The sequence below is a fragment of the Canis lupus genome, chromosome 30 (genome assembly GCF_048164855.1).
Source record: "Canis lupus baileyi chromosome 30, mCanLup2.hap1, whole genome shotgun sequence".
Lineage (NCBI taxonomy): Eukaryota > Metazoa > Chordata > Mammalia > Carnivora > Canidae > Canis > Canis lupus.
Genome location: NC_132867.1, coordinates 36,848,413 through 36,871,804, shown reverse-complemented (window position 1 = coordinate 36,871,804; position 23,392 = coordinate 36,848,413). Strand labels below are relative to the sequence as shown.

The window sequence follows — 23,392 nt, the reverse complement described above, 5'->3', positions numbered from 1 at the left end:
ACTGGCTTATTTCACCTAGCTTTATGTCTTCCATGTTGTAGCATGAGACAAAATTTCCTTCCTTTTTAAGGCTGAATGCTATTCCATTATTTGTATAGACCATATTTTTTAAATCTGTTCATCTGTTGACTGATACTTGAGTTGCTTCCATCTCTTGGCTAGTGAATAATGCTGTTATGAATATGGGTGTACAGATGGGTGAACAGAGGAAAGATCCTCTTTAAATTCTTTTGCGCATATACCCAGCAGTGGAGTTGTTGGATATTATTGTAATTCCATGTTTAATTTTTTGAGGAACCTCCATACTGTGGAGGTTTTATAACAGTTGTGTTTTATAACAGTTGTACCACTTTATAATCCCACCAGTAGTGCACAAGGGTTCCAGATTCTTCTACATCCTGGTTAACACATGCCATTATCAGTTTCTTAAAAAAATTTTTTTATAATAGCCATCCTAGTGGGTGTGAGGTGGTATTTCATTGTGTTTTTTTTTCTTTTTTTTTTCCATTGTGTTTTTGACATGCACTTTTCTGATGCCCAGTGATATGCTTGTTGGTCACATGTATATGGGGAGCACTTTTACTACATCCATTATATGCATAAGGAAATTTAGGTGAGAAAGGTTAGTCAGTTTGTTCAAAGTCATATAAAGAGTAAATGATAGAACCAGAATTTGAATCTGGACATACAGCTACAGAGCCTCATGTCATAACCACTGTGTTTTATCCTTCCCTATGGGAGCACACCTTCAGTGTGGGAGAATGCTGTTTCTTCAAGTAGTTATTTTTTCTTTTCTATTTTTAAGATTTTATTTATTTATTTCAAGGGGGCAGGGGAAGAGGGGGAAGGAGAGAGAAATTCAAGCAGACTCTCCACTAAGCACAGAGCCTGACCTGAGATCTCTGGACCTTAAGATCATGACCCTGAGCTGAAACCAAAAGTTGATGCTCAACCAACTGAGACATCCAGGTGCCTCATCAACTAGTTTTTTCAAATACTCTTCCTTATATTGGACACATGACTGGATTTTGAGCAAGAGGAGTAGGAGAGAGCGCTTTCTTCTTCTACTCCCCTCTCCCTCCTTCTTTTTTTCCTTTCTTCCTTTCAACAAGTTTGTACAGTGCACCTGCCTGGCTCAGGTGCTATATGCAGGTCCTTGGAGAATGGCAAGGTGACCAGGACAGAGTCTGGTTATCAAGGAGGTCACAGACAAATTTGGGTGGTGAATTGGGTGTCTGTGTAATTTCTCTTCTAAACTGGAAAGAAAGAAGACAGAAAAAGAATTGTATTGATGGCAGGCTAAACTAAGACTGTCTTGGACAAACTAGAATGTGTGATTCAGAGATAAGGCATATATGAAAAGCTGTAATGTAAGTTGGGTAATAAATGCTAAAATTAAGGGAAGGTTTAAAGCATTTTAGAACTCGAGAGATGACTTTGTGTAGTGTCGTGTTGGTGGAGTGATGAATCAGACAGAAGCCATTTAAGCTGGGTTTCCCAAGCAAAGCACACCCTCGAACTGTCTATGGGATTTGGTTTGCAGGCATTAGGTCTGCAGTGCTTCCTGACTTGAGGCAGTAGCCTTGGCAGGAGACAGGAGATGCCAGGAGGGCTGAGTTGGGATGAGGGCCATGGCTACTACGAGGTCAGGACAAGGGTATAGGGGCTTTCTGCCTCTACGAACAGATCTTTGCCAAAGTCGGGGATGGAAAAGGCACGGGAATCAGGTGTGCATACGCAGTAACACAGTTGTTCTAGTATTACTGAGGATTACATGGATTTTGTCCAAAGGAAAGGAGAGTAGTAAAAAGGAGGTCAAAATTGGGACCACGCCATCTCTTAAAAAGGATGGGCAGGCTATAAAAGTCTTCCCAGGCTGTTAGTTATTTTGTCTCTGCTGCAAATGACATATATAGCAGCAACAGAATGTTAAGTTACCACTAAAAGCAAAATTTCCCCCAATGTGCTTTAAAGAGACGAGACATGTGGGCGTTGAGTGTTACTGATTCTTCCTGATGCCATTTTTTTAAAAACCAAATTTTCTATGACTCATAGGAACTCCCATTCTCTCTCTCTCTCAACTGTGAGAATGAATATGTGAGAGCGTGTGCTCAGCCTGTGAAATATTTAAGCAAAGACAGACTTAATGGGAAGCACAGTGTGGGGAACTCTAACCCTATGTTTTGAAGGTGCTACATCTTTGTTCTCCAGGGCAGGATGCTCACGTAGTTGAGGGGGTTGGATGTCCAGGATCAAGAAAACATGTCCCCACCTGAAATGTTAGGAATGTGCCAATGAATCTTCCTGGTCTCTGCCAGCACTGAATGCAGCCAGATTATAAGAGCTTTCTTGCCATGTTTCAAATTCTATGAAATGGCTGGGATGAGGCATCCTTTATCTTCGTCTTTTTTTTCTTTTCTTTCCTTTTCCTTTTCCTTTTCTTTGCTGGGCTTCTCAATTCTCAACCTGCACGTCTTTCTTCCTTGGATAGGTGTGTGGTGAATAAGGGTCTTTGTACGGCACATCCCTGGATTCTTTGTTTTGCAAAGTGAGCTCATCAAAGGAGCAAGTACTTACTGGGTCACAGCTGTTTCCTAAAGCTCCCCCTTTCTGCATGTGATCCTATGAAACCTTGAAGATTTTCAGCTTGGTGTTAAAAAAAAAACTTTCAAGGTAATTTTCATGTGTACAAAGATGGCTTGCTGTCTGTCAATACTTATTCTTCCTTCATCCTCAGTAATAAAATTCCTGCATGCTCCCCAAGAAAAAGATCACATTTCCCAGCTTCATTTGCAGTAGAGTGCAGCCATGTGACTGTGCTGACACTAGAATGTGAGCAGAAGGGCCCTGTACAACCTCCAGGTAGTATCCCTAAAGGGAAGGTTGGACTTCCAGGTAGAATTTTTTTTTTTTTAATTTTAAAAAATATTTTATTTATTTATTTGAGAGAGAGAAAGAGAAAGAGTGTAAGAAGGGGGAGTGGGAGAAGGAGAAGCAAGCTCCAGGGAGCCTGACACAGGACTTCATTCCAGAACTCTGGGATCATGACATGAGCTGAAGGCAGACACTTAAGGTGCCCCCAAAGGACAATGTTTTTAATGCTAAAAGCATTCATCCCCTTTCTGATGGCTCAAGGCTCCTGGCCTTGATGTTCCTCATCTATGAAATGCTGACAAGGGTGTCTGTACCTCTCTAGGCAGGAGTGAGGAGCAACAGAGAAAAGGTACAGGTACAGTGCCTAAATCACCATCAGTGTTCAGAGAGGGGAGCTATTTTTTTTTTTTTTTGAGAGAGAGAGAGTGTGCGCAAACACACACATGTGTGAGCAGGTAAAGGGGGAAAAGGGAGAAGGAGAGAGAGAATCTTAAGCAAACTCCTCACTGAGCACAAGCCCAAGGTGGGGCTTGATACCATGACCCTGAGATCGTGACCATGAGATTATGACCTGAGCTGAAGTGAAGAGTCAGTGCTTAACCAACTGAGCCATGCAGGTGCCCCTAGGGGAGCTATTTTTCTTATATCATCTTATCACAAGAGGGAACTCAAAAGGTCATCTTGTTGAGTTGTACTGTCGTACGACATAGAATATTTAAAGAATGTGCACTCTCTTTCCTTTTATCCTTCCTACCTGATGGATTGTTGATGTGATGGCTGGAGTTGGGGCAGTCTTTTTGTCTGGCTTATTTCACCTAGCAGAATGTCTTTTAGGTTCATCTGTAATGTAGCATGTATGAGAATTTCATTCCTTTTTAGACTGAATAACATGCCATCTATGTCTGTACCACATTTCGTTTACCCATTTATGTATTGTTAGACATTTGAATTGTTTCTATCTTTTGCCTGTTGTGAATAGTGCTGTTGCGAACATTGATGTACAGAAATATGTCTGATTCTCTGCTTTCTCTTCTTTTGTGTATAAACCCAGAAGCGGAATTGCTGGATCATATGATAATTCTACTGTTTGAGGCGCTGCCATGCATCCTTTCATGGTGGCTATACCACTTTACATTCCTACCAGTAATGCCTAAGTGATCCAATTTTTTCCCACATTCTCACCAACACTTGTTACTTTCTGCCACTTTGATAGTAGCCATCCTAATGGGTGCGAAATGGTGGTATCTCATTGTGGTTTTGATATTCATTTCCCAAATGATGAGTGACGTTGACGACCTTTTCTTGTGCTTGTTGGCTATATGTCTGCTTTCCAGAAATGTCTGTTCAAGTCCTTTGCCCGTTTTTAAGTTGGGTAGCTTGTTTTTAAAAGCAGCCATTATTATTTTTAAAAAAATCAACTTCTCTTCTGTCATTTGCAAGTGAAATGAACCATAACTACACATTGCCCTGTTGCTCTGGCTCTGATGAGAACCCCTTGGAAGGGGGGAGGTCATAGAGACCTGATATATCAATTCTCAAAGCCAGCTAACATTGCCTCTGGGCTAGGTGCAGAGAGAGTGGCTGATCGGCCTCAGCTTACCTGCGTGGAGGTTGAGCAGAGATGGAGGGATTTTGGTCTTCTACTTTCTCATCTAGGAGTGTATATTTCACTGCCTCCAACTAGAAAGCTCTATAAACAGGCATCTGTGAGCATTAGATACTTGTTTCCAGGGGCTGTGGGATGCTGTGAATTGTGTGCTTAACATGGGAATTTTACTGGCAAACTGTAAATATTACCTACCTAAAAACAGGTCCCTTCTTAGCATTAATAGTGATAGTAAAGGCAACAATAACAATAATCAGTTTGGGACAGTTTGGGGACAGGAGGCTTTGGATTACATTTGGATGACTTTGGATGACATTTATACACAAAATTTGTATATTGTTCCTTTCTGTATCTCTTTTTTTTTTTGTATCTCTTGATAAAGGAGAAAAAAATAAATGCAGTGATTATTAAAAAATTGTGTAAAAATGCTTGACTGAGCCTGGTTGGCTCTGGAGCACGACAGGTGTTATTCTGAGAGCCTGAAGCAAGTGGAAGGAAGAAGTGGGGAGCTGGATAGAAGAGAAGTGGGGATGGACAGTGAGGTGCTATATACCCCCTAGGAGGGCCCCCCACTATTATGAGAAGGAAACAGCGTTCTTTGAGTTCCTCGATTGGCATGGCCGATCCTGCTGTGTTCACAGTTGTCTTGTTATGGACACATCCAGGGATGAATACTCTCTTTGCTTGGCCCCATAGTTGTGGGTGTGCAGGTGGCTACTGGTCAGGGCCATTGTGTGTTTTAATTGACCCCTTCCTCAGCTGTGAGGTCATCACATTCAGAGTGATGAGTTTGTGGTTCTGAGTAGTGTATGGGGCTCATCCATAATTGACAGCTCACGTGGTCCCCTAGATGGGCAAAGCTCTTGAGAATTGTTTTTAAATGGCTGACCTCATGCAACCCTTTTATTGACTCTGTGGTCTTTTGTTTCTTTATGACATGAGTATAATTCAGTGTAGAAAAAAGTTATAAATACAGAGAAGCCAAAGGAGGGGGGAAAAAAGCTCCCTGTAACTGTCCTTAGAGTTAGCCACTATCATTATCTTGTTTTATATATTTCCAGACTCTACGATGCATCATTATATAAAGACATACGTTAAAGAAGCACTGCATCTCTTCCTTGCATAAGAGTGTTAGAATATTTAAAAATACTAAGTCAGACAAATGAGCGAGTCACATCTTTAAAAATCTGGAAAAAACTGGTTTCTTAGGAAACACTGAGTTCCTTTGCGCTCATCTTCCATAAGATCACATAATAAAGACAGAAATATAGGAACACCTAAGTGGTTCAGTCGGTTAAGCATCCGACTCTTGGTTTCAACTCGGATCATGACCACATCACAGGGTCATGAGATCGAGCCCTGTATTGGGCTCCATGCTCAGTGGGGAGTCTGCTTGAAGATTCTCATTCTCTCTGCCTCTTCCTCCCCACTCATTCTCTCTCTCAAATAAGTAACTCTTCAAAAATAAAAACAGGGGTATTGAAGGTAATGCATTAACTTTCATGTCCTATGTCACCAGGCGTGTTGCTCAGCTGACATTGTGGCAGGGCTTTCTCAAGCAAGGAAGCAGTTTGCTGAGTGCTGCTCAAGTACATGTCACTTAGCAGGGCAGCCGTCCATGATTGGCCTCCTGCATTGAGGCTCTGCAAGCAGCCCCCACTGGAAACATAATATTTATCATATTTTTGCGAAGTGATACTTGATCAACCCTTTCTTGGTCACAGATTCACCCAGTATTTCCAAGTAGACTTACTGGATGCACCGTTACATTAATGTCTGGGCAATTTTATGTCTTTCGTGCCGCTTCATAAGGAGCCTTCAAAAACAATCTTTTTTTTTTTTTAAGTATGAAATTTGGACATTTGCTTCTGTTGCTTTTCAGTTAGTGCTATTTCTTGCAAATATATCTTTGAGTTTTTAGAAACCATTTTCTGTGTAAAATAATGCTTACACTTTCATTGTTTCATTGTTTCATTTGCCAATATATCTTTTCGAATGACACGCAGTGTGTGTAGCACTTCGCCATCAATTATGGCCACAAAATGGAATTCAGTTGTATGAGGGATCATCCTTCCAGGTAAAACAAATACAAAGTTTTCTCATCTTAATTTCTTCAAAAGCAGTTTCTTTGTCATTGTTTGGTTTACTGTGATTGTCACATTCAGAATAGATGTGTCTTCTCTTGACCAAAAAGAGGACATCAGTGGGCGCCTGGGTGGCTCAGCTGGTGAAGTGTCTGCCTTTGGCTCAGGTCATGATCCGAGGGTCCTAGAATGAGTCCCGCATCAGGCTCTCTGCTCTGTGGAGAGCCTGCCTCTCCTTCTGCCTCTGCCTCTCTCACTCTCTGTCTCCAAAAAATGAGTACATAAAAAAAGAGGCCATCAGTAAATTGGAGTTGTAAATAAATAATACAAATTTTACTTTCCTTATTTAGTTGCAGTGTTAAACTATACATTTAGAGAGGATGATAAAACTTAAAAAGATGTAAAAGTAGCAAGTTACAAAAATAACTATATGCTTACTTTTTCTCATTTTTAAATACATTTTTGGGTTATTCTTGACACAGTAACCTTAAAATGTCATGCATTATGAGATGACCCTACCAGTGCATGACCACATTGGGTCATGATGTGACTTCTGAGCTGACCTATACCCTGTTCAGAGGAACGGGTCCACTGAGCACACAGTGGATGTCACAATGATGTCAAATTGCTGTAAAAGTTTCTTTACTTTCCCTTTTTTTTTTTTTTTGCCGTAAAGATTTCTAAACCCTTCTCCGTTTGTGTCCTTCCCTCATCCTGGTTGAAGAATGGATGTTTTGCAAACTGGTGCTAGTCCACGGACCACACTCTGAGTACCAATGCTACAGAAGAGTCATAGGTGACTCAGAATTCAGTCTGTTGCTCAACACATTTATTCAAATGAGCTTCAAATATTATTATTATTATTATTATAATGGGCTTTTGGGGGGCTACTTCGATGAGTTTATGTAAGATTATTCTGAATAGTCACCATAATGCCAGCAGTATTATTTAATTAAGTGCACAATACTTTGCTTTCAACAAAGCAGCCAGTTGCAGGAGCAATGCTTTTATCACAGACCTATTCAAAAATAAAGTGTTGATGTGAAAACCAAGAGAAGTTAGATCTCGAAGCCAACTCTCCAGCGGCAAGCTGACTTAGGGCTTCTTTTTTTTTCCTTTTGGCTTTGTGGAAGCAGTGTCTCACCCTCTGCTCAGTCTGAGGGCACGCTTTGCCTTCTGTTGTTTGAGCCAGGGAATGCTCACTGTTTGAGTCTCCTCATTTAGCACCTTAACAGAATATGCTTCCTTTACAGGATATTTTAACCTCTTTCCCAGAGAACAAGGTGGTGAATATAAGGGGAGGCCACATGGTCTTTAAAAGATTAGCAACTCTTCAAAACTTATGGTATAAGCAGAACAAATAACTAAGGTTTTCTTTTTTTCTTTTCTTGTTTTTGAGGTCTTTGGTTTGTTTTTTTAATCTCATCCTTTGTGAGATTACATAGTGGAAGACTACATTTTGTTTTTCAATATTGCTGAATTCCTACAAGATAATTTAAGAGATCATATATCTTTTTTCCTATTTAATCAATTCACGTTTCTTTCTTTCTTTTTTTTTTTTTTGAAAATAGTTTCAGTGGTAGAATTTAGTGATTCATCAGTTGCATCTAACACCCACTGCTCATCACATCACGTTCCCTCCTTAATGCCCACCACCCAGTTACCTCATTCCCCCAACCCCACCCCCTCCAGCCACCCCGTTTGTTTCCCAGAGTTTAGTGTATCTTATGGTTTGCTTCTCTCTTAATTTTAATCTTATTTTATTTTTCCTTCCCATCTGCTATGTTTATCTGTTTTGTTTCTTAAATTCCACATGAGTGAAATCATGTGATATTTATCTTCCTCTGACTGAACTATTTCACTTAGCATAATACCCTGTAGTTCCATGTACTTGCAAATGGCAGGATTTCATTCTTTTTGGTGACTGAGTAACATTCCACTATATATCTTCCATGTATATCTTTATCCATTCATCAGTTGATGGACATCTGGGCTCTTTCCCTAGTTTGGCTATAGTGACATTGCTGCTGTAAACATTGGGGTGTGGGTGCCCCTTCAAATCACCATGTTTGTATCCTTTGAGGTAAATACCTAGTAGTGCAGTTGCTGGGTCATAGGGTAGATCTATTTTTAAGTTTTTGAGGAACCTCCATACTGTTTTCCAGAGTAGCTGCACCAGCTTGCATTTCCACCAACAGTGTAAGAGGTTTTCCCTTTCTCTGCATCCTTGCCAACATCTGTTGTTTCCTGAGTTGTTAATTTTAGCCATTCTGACTGTTGTGAGGTGGTATCTCATTGTGGTTTTTATTTGTATTTCCCTGATGTCCAGTGATGTTGAGCATCTTTTCATGGGTCTGTTGGCCATGTTTTTCAAACCTTCATCTTTAAGAGAGAAATTTATATATTTCTCAATTTTTCATTCTTCCTTCATGAATTTGTAGTGCTGAAAATGAATATTCTGGGTGAAGTACATCAGTATTTTTGGAGAATGCCTTTATCTTTAAAAGCAATAGCTTCATGCCATAAGGTATGCATAGAATTTATTTCTGTTCTAAAAACAATCCTCAGAGGATGTTGGTGAATTGATGTGTGAAATAACATACTTCCTCTTTGAAGCAGTTATGGTATCACATTGTCTTTTGGGGGAAGTGTTGCAGGAATGTAATGTGAATATACATGGATATATATTTTTATTTCATTCATTTGTTCATTCAGCATTCTTGAAGTATGTTTTCCATGTGCCAGAATATTTGCTGGATATTGGAGATATGTCTTTCTTTTCTTTTCCTTTCCTTTTCTTTTCTTTTCTTTTCTTTTCTTTTCTTTCTTTTTTCTTTTCTTCTCTTTTTTTCTTTTCTTTTTTTTTAAGATTTTACTTCTTTGAGAGAGTGTATGAATGAGAGAGCACAGGAACAGGGGCAGAGGGAGAGAGAGCAGCAGGCTCCCCTTGGAGCAGGGAACCCAACACGGGGTTCCATCTCAAGACCCCGGGATCATGATTTGAACCAAAAGCAGATGCTTACTTAATTGATTGAGCCACCAGGCACCCCCAGTGCTTTTACATTTCTTAAAATGTCTGATCACTACCCCAGTTTTATCAAATGGGTACTCATTATTGGCATTTTACAGATGATGAAACTGAGAGGCAGAAGAGTTACGTGGCCCAAGGGGCACACAGCTAGTGAGTGGGAGAGCTGAGATTCAAAGCCATCCAGCAGAGCTCTGCTCCCAGCTCCACAGGAGGATGGGGGCAGGCGGGTGCTCTAGGAGGAGCCAGGGAAGGGGTATTTCACCAAGACTGCCCAGGGGACAGGGCTGCCTTCCCAGACAGTCTGGTACACACATTGATCGTAAAGGGCAGACTTGAGTTATCTGGGATGAGTAGGAGGCAGGTTTGGAGAACTATATGCAAAGTGTAGCCACGGTGCTTGGTGCATTCTGGATGCAGCCAGTGGTACAGCGAGGCTGGACCATAGGATGGGCAGTGGAATGACCAAGGATGACCCATAAAGTAGGAGCGAGGACCTCCAAGTGACATTGTTGGCCTCACTTGGAACTTTTCTCCAAGGCTTTAAATACAGCCTGAAGGATAAAGAAACCCGAGATGCTTCAATAAATAGTTTCACTATTGAAAATGAAAAACATCTCAAGAATGTTTTTATTTGATATGTGATTACTATGACTCTGAGAGCTTTAAGAAATTATTGTAAAAATTTGCTTGGGAAGAAATGACTCATTTGAATTGTATTTTATCAAAGATACAGTGGAGATGTCCTTTAAGAGATCTGATGGCTGAGGCTTAGTGCTGCCCCCTTTATTTATGGAATGATGTTGCTGTGTGTCAAAGGCAACGCGCCCAAATACACAGATTCATTTCAAATTTAATTTCTCCCAGGCAGGTGAAATATGTCATATGATTGCCGTTGGTGCAAAGAAACGTATGTGCTTCATTTCTGAAAGGGGAGAGGAGTGCATCGGTGTGTAGGACTTTGGTTCTCTGCTCCTGTGATGATGTATAAAATAAGCTAAGACACAGAAGAGCCCTTCTGTGAGGTAATACTACAGAACATGTTACTGTCAGGTGACAGAAGCCGCAACCACTACTCGGTAGGTGAAGAGACAAGTGAACTCATATTTTGAGCGTGATGAGCTTTTCAGAGATATTTTACCAAAGCCTTAAATTTGGTTATTGTTCTCTACATTTTAAGCCAGTCTGCACTACAAGAGAAATGAGTCTTTGTTTTCATTTCCTTTCTGTTTGCTTCATTTTGCCTGTGGGGGTGTGCAAGCCTGCATGCGTGCATGTATTAGCTATTTGATATTGAAGGAGTCTCAAGAAGCCTTTTGCTCGAGAGTAGCAGAGCCTCAGGTTCCTAGTTGCAAGCCAGCTTTCAATCTTCTGCATGGATCTGGCTCAGAATGCAAAGAAGAACGCCCTTTGGTGAGTTGCATTGGACTATGGAGAGTGAAGAGCCCAGATTTTGGTTGAAATGAGGGGTATATCCAGGGCCCCTACTGAGCTGACAGCCTGGTGCAGTGGATAGTGACAGCTGAGGAGCATCCGCCAGGATGTGCCCCCCGTCTTCTCAGCATACCTGGGGCTGCACCCAGGCAGTCTGGGCATGAGCTAGAGTCCTTGAGGCCACTGGGTCAGGCTCCCTTCCAGAACAATCACCTGTTTATGTAGAGATTGAAGGCAGTCTCCATCATTTCCCAGGCTAATGCCCTCAGTAAGGAGCAGACTGGATGTCAGCTCACCAAAGGCCAAGATTGTTTTGTGTTCACCTTTGTATGTAAGCAGCTCTGCTGGCTCATGAATCCTGTAAATATTTGTCTAACTGAGCTACCACAATGACTCATGTCAGAGCTCTCCTTCAGAGCAGGTTTTCACTTGGAAAGGCATTCACTCATGTGGAGTGAGGTGGAGAACACCTAAGCAAAGTCTGGAAGTTCCAGAGGTAAACTTGAACCAATTTAATAGTCTTATCTCGGGCTGACCTTGTTTTTTTTCTTTTTTTAAATAAAGATTTTATTTATTCATGAGGGACAGAGAAAGAGAGTGAGGCAGAGACACAGGCAGAAGGAGGAGCAGGCTCCATGCAGGGAGTCGGGCCGACCTTGTACAGCCACCTGGAACTCTTATTAGACTTGGTGGGGGGGCACCAAACATCCTTGAGGTAGGTTGATGTTGGTTTTTGGGTGTATATACTAGGGGACTGGTTTCACTTATGCATTAGCCAGTTTTTGCTGCAGTGACAACCCTTAAAGTCTCAGTGCCTTATAATAGCAAACATTTATTTCTCATTCAGATGCAGCTCAGTTGGGGTCAGCTGGGCTTCATGGAGCTCCATCCTGGGTCCCACACTGAAGAGGCAGCAGCTCTCTGGAGCATGCTTTTCTCATGGCGGTGGGAGGTAGCTTAAAAGCAGGCAAAAATCTATCATTCCTTTTCAAGTTGCCATCTGGAAGTGGCACGAGGACACTTTTGCCGATATTTATTGGTCAAAGTGAGGCACATGGCCAAGCTCAAAGCTAAGGGAGAAGCAAGTATACTTGGCCACTGGAAGTGGGGAGCAAGTCACAAGACCACAAGAATTGCATTATCCTATTACAGGAGGGAGGAAAGCTAAGAGTTGGAACTGTAATCCACGGTAACTTGCCTCAATCTATTTATCACAGAAGGGCATTAGTCTGTTACTTTGAGTGACCTCATTCAGCCGATGGCTTCCAGTTCTCCCCATGTGTGCCAATGACTCCCCGTATTTCCATCACTGACCGTCCCCCATTCTCAAATTCCGATATCCAACTGTTGACTTGGCATTTCACTTGGATACTGAATGGGCATCTTTAACGCTTATTCTTCCAGTAATCTGTGCCCTCTTAAATTTTGAAAATCCTCAGTGTCATCCTCAACTCTTCACCCCTCGAGTGTATTGGAGTATGTCTAAAGTCCTTCTAACCAAGCAAGTCTTTGCTTGGGGAGTGTATTTGAGTAGCTGCCAAATGGATTCCTCTTTTTTTTTCTTTCTTTCTTCCTTTCTTTTTTCAATTTTTCATTTATTTGAGGGAGAGAAAGCGAGAGACAGAGGATATGTGGAGGGTGGGGCAGAGGGAGAGGGAGAAACAGACTTCCCGCTGAGCAGGGAGATCGAGGCAAGGCTCGATCCCAGGACCCCAGGATCATGACCTGAGCCGAAGGCAAACACTTACCCGACTGAGCCACCCAGGCACCCCTGGATTCCACTTTCCAAGCTCTTTAGACCTGTTTTTTCAGGCCAAATTTACTAAGGCTGCTGCGCATGCACCTACCCCAACTCTGCAATGGAAACTTGACTTAGCCCCAGAGTCTGGGGACCAGAAGGTCTGTCCTTGGATAAAACGGGGTAGTGGTAGAGTCCACATTGGAATCCACATCTTTCTATTTCCAAAATCCATGCTCTTTCCCTACAGAGATATCATTGATAATGCCAGCTGCTTTTGGCATCCTTAAAATCTTGATGATGGGAACATTTTAATGGTTTTGACTATTTTTTTAATGCATTAAAAATCAATTCCTTACTCATGAGACAATGTAGGCTGTATTTTAAAGTAAATAAAGCCAGTGTTCGCTTTTTTTGGTCATTTTCAAGTGGTGATATTGTGCCTTCTGATGGTACCGTGCCACCCGCTGGCTGCAGAACTGTGGCATGCACCGGGGTTCTGCAGCTACAAGCCAGAGGTCCGTTTGGCTAGCACACGTGGGCAGGATAGTTGAATTGGCAGCAGTTTTAGTCCTTGGAGTAATGAGCAGGAACAAAAGAACAAATCATAGCTTTTAGGCCGTATGATCTCTCCACCCCCTAAACCAAACCAAGCCCACAACTGACCACATAAAACCAGACCAGACCAAACAGCCAAATAGCAGAAGATCCTTGCCGAAGACACCAGGTCACGTTGAGGAAATAGAATACTGATTTATGGATTCTCTTTATCTAACACTTAAAATGCTGATTTACAGAGGGAACACAGCCCAGATATCCTGACAGAGTACAGCACTTTTGCTTGGCTGGCGCTCTGTGGATTTTCAACGGGCTTTTCACTGTATATTTTCCCATTCAAGTGTGTAAAGGTTTTTGAGTTGGAATCACGCTAAGCACACTCAAGACTCATCCAAAGATTACAAACTTTATCAAGTGTCCCCTTTCCTTTTGGGATTGGTTCTGGCAATTAGACCATAACCTACATATTTTTCTTCCTCTTTTGTTTATGTTGGTATTCTCATAATAACCGTGATGAATTATATCTCAGGATAAAATTAATGCTCCCAGTACTGGGAAGTGATGGCAATGATGCTACTTTAAGCCAGAATACCATAAATTCATGGCTAAAACAGCGCACGGAGATGGGACAATAGCTTGACTAGCTAATTTATGAAGCCATAAGGCTGGTAATAAATTCTGGTCCCATAAACTGTGTCAGGCAATGTAGATTGAAATATAATAGATTCACCTGGTACATCATGTAGGGCCTCCTGAGCTGTCCCCATTAGCTAGAATCTCGGAAAAGTGATGCTCTTAGGTTTGCCAGGAGATCTCATGCACCATTTTTTTCTTTACATGGAAGACTAAGGGTCACAGTTTTAGTGAACTGTAAAGGTAGTGAAGTAGGCTAGCATTGCAGGGAGATTAAGTGGGAGAGGGAGTGGGGGGAGGGAGGAGAGAACAAAGAAATGCCACATCTTGGAGAGGTCGTTTATAAGTGGCCAAGGCTCTTCTCTGGCTCCCTGGACACCAGGTATGTGGCCACAGTTCCAGATCCCTTTGGCTCATGAAGCCAGAGCCCTTGAAATACCTTCAGCCTAGCATCTGGGCTGCCTGGGGAATGGGAAAGGGCCTGGTCCGTCACTGATGCCGTCCTGGAAGGAGCCAGGGGAGAGGATGGCAACAGATCACAAAGCCTGAATTTGATTTGATTTGGAATATCTAGCAGACCGAGTGGTCTGCATGGCCCTTGTTGAATTACATCTTCTTAATATTGTAGGGTCCTTCTCAGTGCCTTCTTCAGATACTGCCCTTGAGTTATTAAGTGCTGGCCAAATTTTCGGAGCTGGGTTGGGCTAATGCACAGTGATCCACTTGATTGTCCCAGGCCCCTGGGGGCCAAGTATGATTTAATTCTCATTTTATAGTTGTAAACATAAGGCACAGAATTATAACTTGGCCAGCGTCACGCTGCTGGTGAGTGGCAGGGGGGAACCAGAATGCACTTCAGTTCATCAGTCCACCTTAATCTCCACGTACTCTGATTTTTCAGGGGAAGGCAGTGCTGGGTGGTCCTGAGTATCATCCTGCTGCGGAGAAGGCGCTGTTTTTGTGTGCTGGTGACAGCAAAGCTACATCCCCAATAGACCATTGCCCTTTATTGGAAGAATTTTCTGAAGGGCTCAGTATTATCCATTTTATTGTTATGTTTTTAAGACTTTTTGTTCTTTTTTCTTTTCTTTTCTTTTCTTTTCCTTTTTTTTTCTTTTTTCTTTTCTTTTCTTTTTTTTTGTCCCAAAATGAGAGAACTTGCTGCTTCTTTCTTTCTTTCTTTCTTTCTTTCTTTCTTTCTTTCTTTCTTTCTTTCTTCCTTCCTTCCTTCCTTCCTTCCTTCCTTCCTTCCTTCCTTCCTTCCTTCCTTCCTTTCTTTCCTTCCTTCCTTTCTTCCTTTCCTTCCTTTCTTTCCTTCCTTCTTTCTTTTTTAAGATTTTATTTATTTATGAGAGATACGCAGAGGGAGCCTGATGCGGAACTTGATCCCAGGACTCCAGGATCACAACCTGAGCCAAAGCCAGACGCCCAACCACTGAGCCACCAGGGTGCCCCGAGAACTTGCTCGTTCTTGCCCACCTTATATTTATGGTGATTTAAAATGTCACTAACTAAGCCTCTTGCTTTGGGGCCAAGGATTGTCTCTTAGATTCAATCAGATCTAAGTGACTTTTTGGCGATCCAACTATGTTACTTTTTCATCATCAGCTGTGATTTTAAGGGACATGCATGCTTCTGCCAGTTTATGATTCCGACGTTTGCTGCTTTCCATTCTTACCTTCTCCTGAATTAATCTGTTTATTCTCACATCGTCTTCCTGCCCTGTTTTTGCAAAGGCTGCAAGGTCACTTTCACGACTCAAGGCAACTCCCACGAGGCGGGGTCTTACTTCCAGCTTCTGGTTGGGGCTGGGTTGTTGCAGGGGGTTTCCCCCAATGGCTTTGCCTTCATTTTATGTGTCCTTATCCTTTCTAGTCTCACTAGTGATGTTCTAGAAGCCTCTGTCTTCTCTCTAGAAGACTATCCTCTGTCCATATCGACAAGGAAGCGAAAGTTGTGCCCAGCATAGGTGGCCTCAGGTCTACTTCCCTTTTTTCTTCCTACCATGTCTCTGGGCTGACTCCATGCCACTGGTATCCCTCCCCTCTGCCTGCTGCCATGGATGGTGTCCATACAGGGTGCAATCAGGGCCTTCCTTTCTCACTATCCCTACTCTGCTCTGGACAGGGGCATCTCCCTGGACTCCCTCAGCAGCTGACTCTCGGCAAACTCTAGGAGGCAACAAATCTCCGCATTGCCTGCATGAAATAGAAGCTTTCCCGGTGACTAAGTGCAGTAGAAATGGGTATGGGGTCCCTGGCTGGCTCAGTTGGTGGAGCCTACGACTCTTGATCTCAGGATCATGAGTTCGAGCCCCACGTTAGGCATAGAGATTCCTTATAAATAAAATCTTAAAAAAGAAAGAAATGAGTGCAGGACTTGCACCGTCTCTATCTCTTGTTCGATGAACATTATCAGGAGGGGAATTAGTTCAGTGAACATTATCAGGAGGGGAATTGGTGGAAAAGGAGGTTAAAATGTATACTTGCTACATTTATTTGTTCTTTTGAAAATCCGTTGAGCATTAAAAATGAAGGTGTGGGTATGCTTTTAAAGAAAAATCTACACTTATCCAACAAAATGTTCCTCCTCAAATGTCAGCCGGGGACTGCAACGTGTAGGGGATTCCCAGCTCGGAGTAGTGGTCTGTCCTTCCCCTTTGGTCTGAGGGGAGGCTGAGCACAGGCTGGTTTGAGGGACCCTCCTTAGATGTCCATTCCAGATCTGCTGTGGCTGGAGCAAGGGCTGCAAAAGGACATGGACTCCGTGCCAGAGGCAAGGAGGGCCTGTGGTCCCTCATAAGCAACTCTTTGCAGAGGAATTTTTATGAAACCTTATCTGTTTTAGACGTATTTATGGTACCACTGAATCTTAGAAGGGGAAGAATGTGAGGTCGGTCATCTCTGCCAAAATTCACGAGGGAGTAGATGACATTTACCACAGTGTTGTTAATGAGACTGTGTCATCCCCAGGTGGAGGTCACTCACAGGTGGATTTGGAGAAGCAGAATGGGACTCGATGCTTTAGGTCTTTTTGCTGGAAATTCAGGCAGGGGGGTTCACGAAGTGCTGTCTCTGTCAAATTTTGACGCACAGCTTGACTTTTGCTGAGAGGAACATCACGTCGCTTCCTTTGGGGATCCCCGGGGAGTTTGCTGGTGCATTGCATAGTGGCTTTTTTAGAACCTTTTGGTGGTTAGGAAATTTCAGAAATTGAAGCTGAACTGGATTTAAGATAAAGAGTCACCTCCATTAACTGAGCAGCATCTTAGGCTGTGTTTCCTCAAGGCAGCACTTACAATATAAATGAGGGAGGAGAGGACAGGCGCCTCAACACTGTGAGGGTGTTCCTGGACGAAAGGAACCCTTTACCTGAGTAAAGCTGCTCACCTGATGAGGGTGGGCCTCATTCTATCAGTCGAAGGCCTGAATAGAACAATAAGCCTGACCCCCCCGCCCCCCATGAGTAATAGGAAACTTCCCCGGCTCGACTGCCTTGAGCTTAGTCTTTCCCTGCCTTTACACTTGAATTGAGACATGAACGTTTTTGGGGGTTTCAAGACTGCCTGCTTTTGGGTTGGAACTTATGCTGCCTGCTTCCCTAGTTCCCCAGCTTGCAGATCTTGGGACTTCTCAGCCTCTATAATCATGTGAGCCAATTTCTTATAGTAAATTTCTTTAGACACACACACACACACACATGCACACACACACATCCTGTGTCTCTGGAGAAGCCTAATACATCTCCTATAGTTTGCGTGTTTCCCAAGCCAACTTACAGCTCATTTCTTTCTGGAGCCTCCTTTGGTTCCATCCAATTGAGCAGATGTTTATTGACCATGTGCTGTGTCCCTAGGGTGGTGCTGGATAGTAGGAGAGCAGCCTCTTTGCTCTGGCTGTGCCCCCCGCCTATGCCCTTAAGGTATTCCCTCCTGATTTAGTTAGTATTCATCAAAACTTTGTTTTCTAAGTCTCAGTTCAAATGTATGCCGAATTATTAAGAGATGAAAATAGCTTAGTACCTTATTAGTCAATCATTCATTCATCCATTAACTGTTTCTTAGTGCCGACTGTGTGGCAGGTATAAGCCATACACAGGAGAAGCTGCATGAGTGTGGCCACTATGCTCAAGCCAGCAGCGAGCTGTTGCTAGCTCTTTCCAGCTCATGATTGCTGACTGTATGCACATCTTCCCAACTCCACATTCAGTGACATCTCGCTGGTGGCTGGAAGTTGGCCACAGTGGGCACATTTGCACCATAGAAATTGGCAGTCCTTATAAATTGGGACTTTTTTCCCAAAGAAAGAAGGCAGCACAGATAATTCTAATTATCAGCCATCATTTGGTGTGAACATTATGATTTCATAGCATTATTAATATATATTTCCTTACCTGGCTTTCTACATGCTGGGTGCTTTACAGACCTTGTCTCAGTATTTTTACAGCTACCTTTGAGGTGGCTTCTGTTCACCAGGAAACTGAGGCTTGGGGCCATTATGAGCATCATAAAGGTCTCGACAGGCAGTAAATGTCAGAGCCAGAGTTGGACTCTACTGCATTTTGAACAGGTGCCTTCCACACGTACAGTGGCTACACCCTTGGGTTAGGAACCAGAAGACTTGTAGGCTCTGTGACAAGTCAATCAGGATATTTTGCTCAGATAATCATTACATTCAGTTAGATCATTTATCACCTGTTTAATTTACATGGCTGACATTTTATCTGTTGACGAGGCGGAGGTAGGTGTGTGGGAAGCACCGGTATTGTCAGTGAAACTCTGTCAGCTGTTTTAGTAAAGTACGAAATTAAGTGCATACCTGCGACTTCTGGGTGTCTCTGCTTCTTGTTATGCTGAGTAATGCCAGCTCTGAAAACCCACTTGCTAGGCTGGGATGTAATCCCTGCCTTAATAAATAAGCAATATGTTTGCTGATGTGTCTGTCACCTCTGATACACACTTACCCATTAGTCATAGGCCGAGGTGGACAACCTCAGGCCTCCCCCGGAGAGACCCTGTCCCAGGAATCTTAGCATATGGTAGACCAGGTTAATGCCTTTGGGCAGGCTGGTTCCCCAACCAAAAGACACTCTGCTGGGGCCAAGCTGGGCATACTCTGTGTTTTTTCTCCTACTTACTGGTCAGCCTGTCTCCCCCAGAGTGTGTGTCTTGCATAAGGAGCAGTGTGGACAGGAGTAGTCCTGGACCCAGACCCCTTCTAGCTCCTGCTCTGCCACCTTCGAAGCTGGTTTCATCTGATTGGTCCTGAGATGGCTGCCCACCTGCAACCTCGCATCTGATTTTGATGCAATAAGGATGATGTCACAATGGACAGGCGGGGCTTATTTTAGGAGGGTAAAATTTTCCCAGAATTCCAGAGTAGATGTCTGCCTACATCTTCTTGGCCAAGGCACCCATGCTTTTATGTCACATTCCTTCTATGGACCCATGGAAAAGGGTCAAAGCTGTTCCTTCTACATATCAGTTGTGTAGTACTACTTTGGAGAGGGAGGAGGGTGCCAGAAAGGAAGGTGGGCTTTGGGCTCTGAGTGTAGGCACTTCTAGCTGGTCCTCTTCCATTGCTTATAAAACCAGAGGGAAAAATGCCTCAGGGATTTTTTGAGGAAAAGTTTGCTTAGTTTCCTCCTTTCTCCGATGAACAGAATGGGGTGAGCTCCAAAGTCCTGAGTGGCTCCAAAAGCCCATGGTTCTGTGTTTCTAAAACACCTTGACCCAGAGGGCAGGAACAAGTGATGAAGATATCGGGGTTCTGAGTTGATCTTGTGTCCTGAGGAAGCTTGGTCGGCAGAGCTTAGAAGGGCTGGCCATGTTGGTGAACCCAAGCCTGTTGTTGGGTGTGGATGGGCTCCCCTTCTAGACAGATCATTTCTCCTCTTTTGGGAGCGAACTGCACATGTAGAGCTCCTTCTCTGCCATTTTGATGAGAAGGAATGTAGCGACTTCAGGGTCATTTGTCACTCTCACTGCTTCAACCAGGCCAGCCATTTGTCCACTGTGGTGACTGTTGGTGGGAATGGACCAGAGAGAGAGGAAAACAAAGTGATGTTCTTGCCTGCCAGGCTGTATGGTGAACAAGAAGACGACCAGTCTGCGGTACATTACCTGCTGGTGTTTGCTGATGTCAGTGCTTTGGGGACAGAGCTACTTGGGGGAGGATTCTTACGCTCTCCAGAAAGTGACCAGCAACCCACTGCAAACAGGAAAGGAAGGGGAGTTGTGCTTTCCGCAAGGACAGCTTTTCACTGCCATGGAATGTGGTCACGTGGCATGCTTTACTAACTGGCTCCCAAGCAATAAATTTATGCAATGACTCTGATGATGGTGAGACCATCGGATTTCCTGTTCTTATCACTGCATCAACAATAGGCTGAAAAGAAGTTGCTAGTGCTAATTTTTATTTTGGAAACTAAATCTAACTAGAGGCCTGTGATCGTCTTAAGCCCATGGCAGTGAATGGCTCAGTCTCATTTGTGAGTTTACTAAATAGTGTTAAGTAAGGTGATTGGCGTCTAGGGTGCCCTGGATGGACACGTCCAGACAGTGTTGCTACCACACCAGCCCTCCTGTGTGCTTGGAATGCAGTTGACGAGATGAACATGGTGTTTATGCAGATAAGAACCAGCAAACCATTGAGGGTGAATTAGGATTTTGGGGGCCCTCCGCTGTTAGACGAATGGTCAGCATGTTCAGAGGTCACCTGCTGCTTAGAAATGTCCAAGAAATTAACTCTAAATAGACGCCTACTCACTGTATTTCTTTTCTTCATCTGTTTATTCATGAGGATTTAAATAATTCGGTTGAAATGGAAGATGTAGGAAGGCAAAGGACCATTTTCAAAAGGGACATACAGGGTTTAATAAGTGCAGATGTTCTTGGTGTAAATGGAATCTGCCCACTACATGTGATTTTAGCCTTTTAAAAAAATAGGCATATTACAGAGAAGGCACCATGTATAATGATACAAACTGGAAAATATTCTTAAACCAAATAAGATCTCAATTTTTTACTCATATGCTTTAACCAGAAAGCTACTCCTATTATTTTATTTCTAAAAGAAAAAGAAAAAAAAAAAGAGAAAAGGCATCCAAATCAATCATGTTTCCACAAACTCTTTTTGAGAAAGCTTTTCAGATCCTATTTAAATAGTATTTTAAACTTTTCTAAGCATTTCGTGGCTGTAATTTTGCAAGATGGAATCCTTCGTGTGCAAGACATTGCTAGAGCTTCAGGACATCTTCCTATATGTTCTTTCCTTGGCTGGCTTTTGCCAAGTGTTGGAAATGTCACCCACATTCTTCCTCCTATTTATGAGCTGGAGTACGTATAACTTACTTGAGAAAAATGATTTAATATGTCTCTGACTAGAAAAAATGAGTGGGAAATATCAGAAAGGAAGAAAGAACATGAGAGACTCCTAACTCTGGGAAACGAACTAGGGGTGGTGGAAGGGGAGGTGGGCGGGGGGTGGGGGTGACTGGGTGACAGGCACTGAGGTGGGCATTTGACGGGATGAGCACTGGGTGTTATTCTATATGTTGGCAAATTGAACACCAATAAAAAATAAATTTATAAAAAAAATGTGTCTGACTAAATTTAGTTTATTCAAAAATCAAAGCCATTAGCATTTGGACTTGAGAAAAGAAGATTAGAATAGGACCCGTTTTGTTCCTGCCTAGCACGAATTTCAACCAGGAAACAAAAGCGGACCCTTCCCCCTTCTGTTTTGTCACAGACTTTCATAATTCAGTTGACAGATACCTATTACTTGCCAACCACTATCCCCCCTGGGGGTGGGATGGGGAGGACAGTCAAAAAATAGGACAAACTGGAAACGCCCCACTGGGTGGAAGCAAGTACTAAGAAGAAAAATGAAGTGGGAATAGCAGATAGTGAACCTTAGGGGTTAGGATTTTATGGAGTGACTGGTAGCGGCAGGAGCGCCTTTTTGAGGAAGGCTGTAGGAGGTGGGGGAAGCCACCAGCTATCTGGGGGAAGAAGATTCCAGAAGGAGGGAACAACCAGGGCCTCCCAAATTTGCAGGGTGGTGAGAAGCCGGTGTGGGCAGAGTGGAGATGAGGTCAGAGAAACAGGGGAGCCCATCACAAAGGCACAAGGGGGCTGACAGGCCACTGTAAGAACAGGGGCAAATCTGGCTCTTTTTAAAAATTATTTTAAGGACGCCCGGGTGGCTCAGCGGTTGAGCATCTGCCTTTGGCCCAGGACATGTTCCTGGGGTCCTGGGATTGAGTCCCGCATTGGGCTTCCTGCATGGAGCCTGCTTCTCCCTCTGCCTGTGTCTCTGACTCTCTCTCTGTGTGTCTCTCATGAATAAATTAAAAAAAAAATCTTAAAAAATAAATTATATTTATTATTATATTATATAATATGTGGCATATATAATAGACATTCTCTGTGTATCACATACATGCTGTTGGCTCTTGAACCAAATGGTCAAATCTGGTTCTTAATCAGTGTGAGGTGGGAAGCCCAGGAGCGGAGGGCTTTGAGGAGCAGCGATGGGATACCCTGGAGGGTTTTTACTAGGTTATGGTGGTTCCCATGTGGACAGTGATGTCCAGGGTTGAGGTAGGGATGCCGGATGCAGGATGCCATGGGGTGGTCCTGATGAGATGGGAGTGTGGCCTGGACGAGGGAGGCTGCCCTCGGGTGGGTGGTGGCAGGGTATCCGATGTTCCGGATGGGTCTGCATGGATGGCAGGAGATGGGAGAGGACAAGGATGGAGCTGGTGCTTTGCAGGGATTGACACCTGTGTCACATCTCCCCTGATTTCGAGGCCGGGGGGGGGGGAGGGGAGGGGCTTCTGTTTGGGGCAGTTTGGGGTAGTACAGTGGGGAAGCGGTGACGGGGAACCTCTGTCATTTGAGTGATCTTACCCTAGAGCTTCCCTCCTCCCTCCTGGGGAATAGTTTTCTGGCCCACTGTGCGCCTCCTGTTGGCTTCCTCCAGCTTGTGGGGGCATCACAGACGAGGAGAGGCCTGGGAGCCACCCTGCACCTCTCATGTGGTCACTGGAAGGCGGTGTCAATCCTGGGTTTCCTTTCTCATACCCCTGTTCGGATCTGATCAAAAGTTTATTGTCGGGACGCCCGGGTGGCTCAGCGGTTGAGCGTCTGCTTCGGCCCAGGGTGTGACCCCAGGGTCCCCGGATGGAGTCCCACATCGGGCTCCCTGCAGGGAGCCTGCTTCTGTCTCTGCCTGTGTCTCTGCCTCTCTCTCTGTATGTCTCCCATGAATAAATAAATAAAATCTGAGTGTGGGTCTGACTCCCAGGAATCCAGGAGGACATCCATTCTCGTTCCTTCCTGGGAAGCACTGCCTTTGCAGGTGGGGAAAACCTCAGCTTATCCTTTGCTTGAGCACCGACCTGGTACTTCCCGTGTCAGTCGCAAAAGCCCT

General features: G+C 43.6%; 1 long non-coding RNA gene across 9 annotated transcripts in view; it reads right to left on the bottom strand.

Annotated features, from left to right (window-relative positions):
• LOC140621671 (uncharacterized) overlaps window positions 1-23,392 on the bottom strand; it is a 63,288-nt gene that overhangs the window by 17,912 nt on the left and 21,984 nt on the right. For 8 of the 9 annotated variants that reach the window (XR_012021443.1, XR_012021442.1, XR_012021444.1 and 5 more), the window contains 2 exons: window positions 20,077-20,164; window positions 19,092-19,975 (listed from right to left, as the gene is read on the bottom strand). This is a non-coding gene — a long non-coding RNA (uncharacterized lncRNA). The remainder of the gene's footprint in view (window positions 1-19,091; window positions 19,976-20,076; window positions 20,165-23,392) is intronic. The other variant, XR_012021441.1, reaches the window with a different exon arrangement.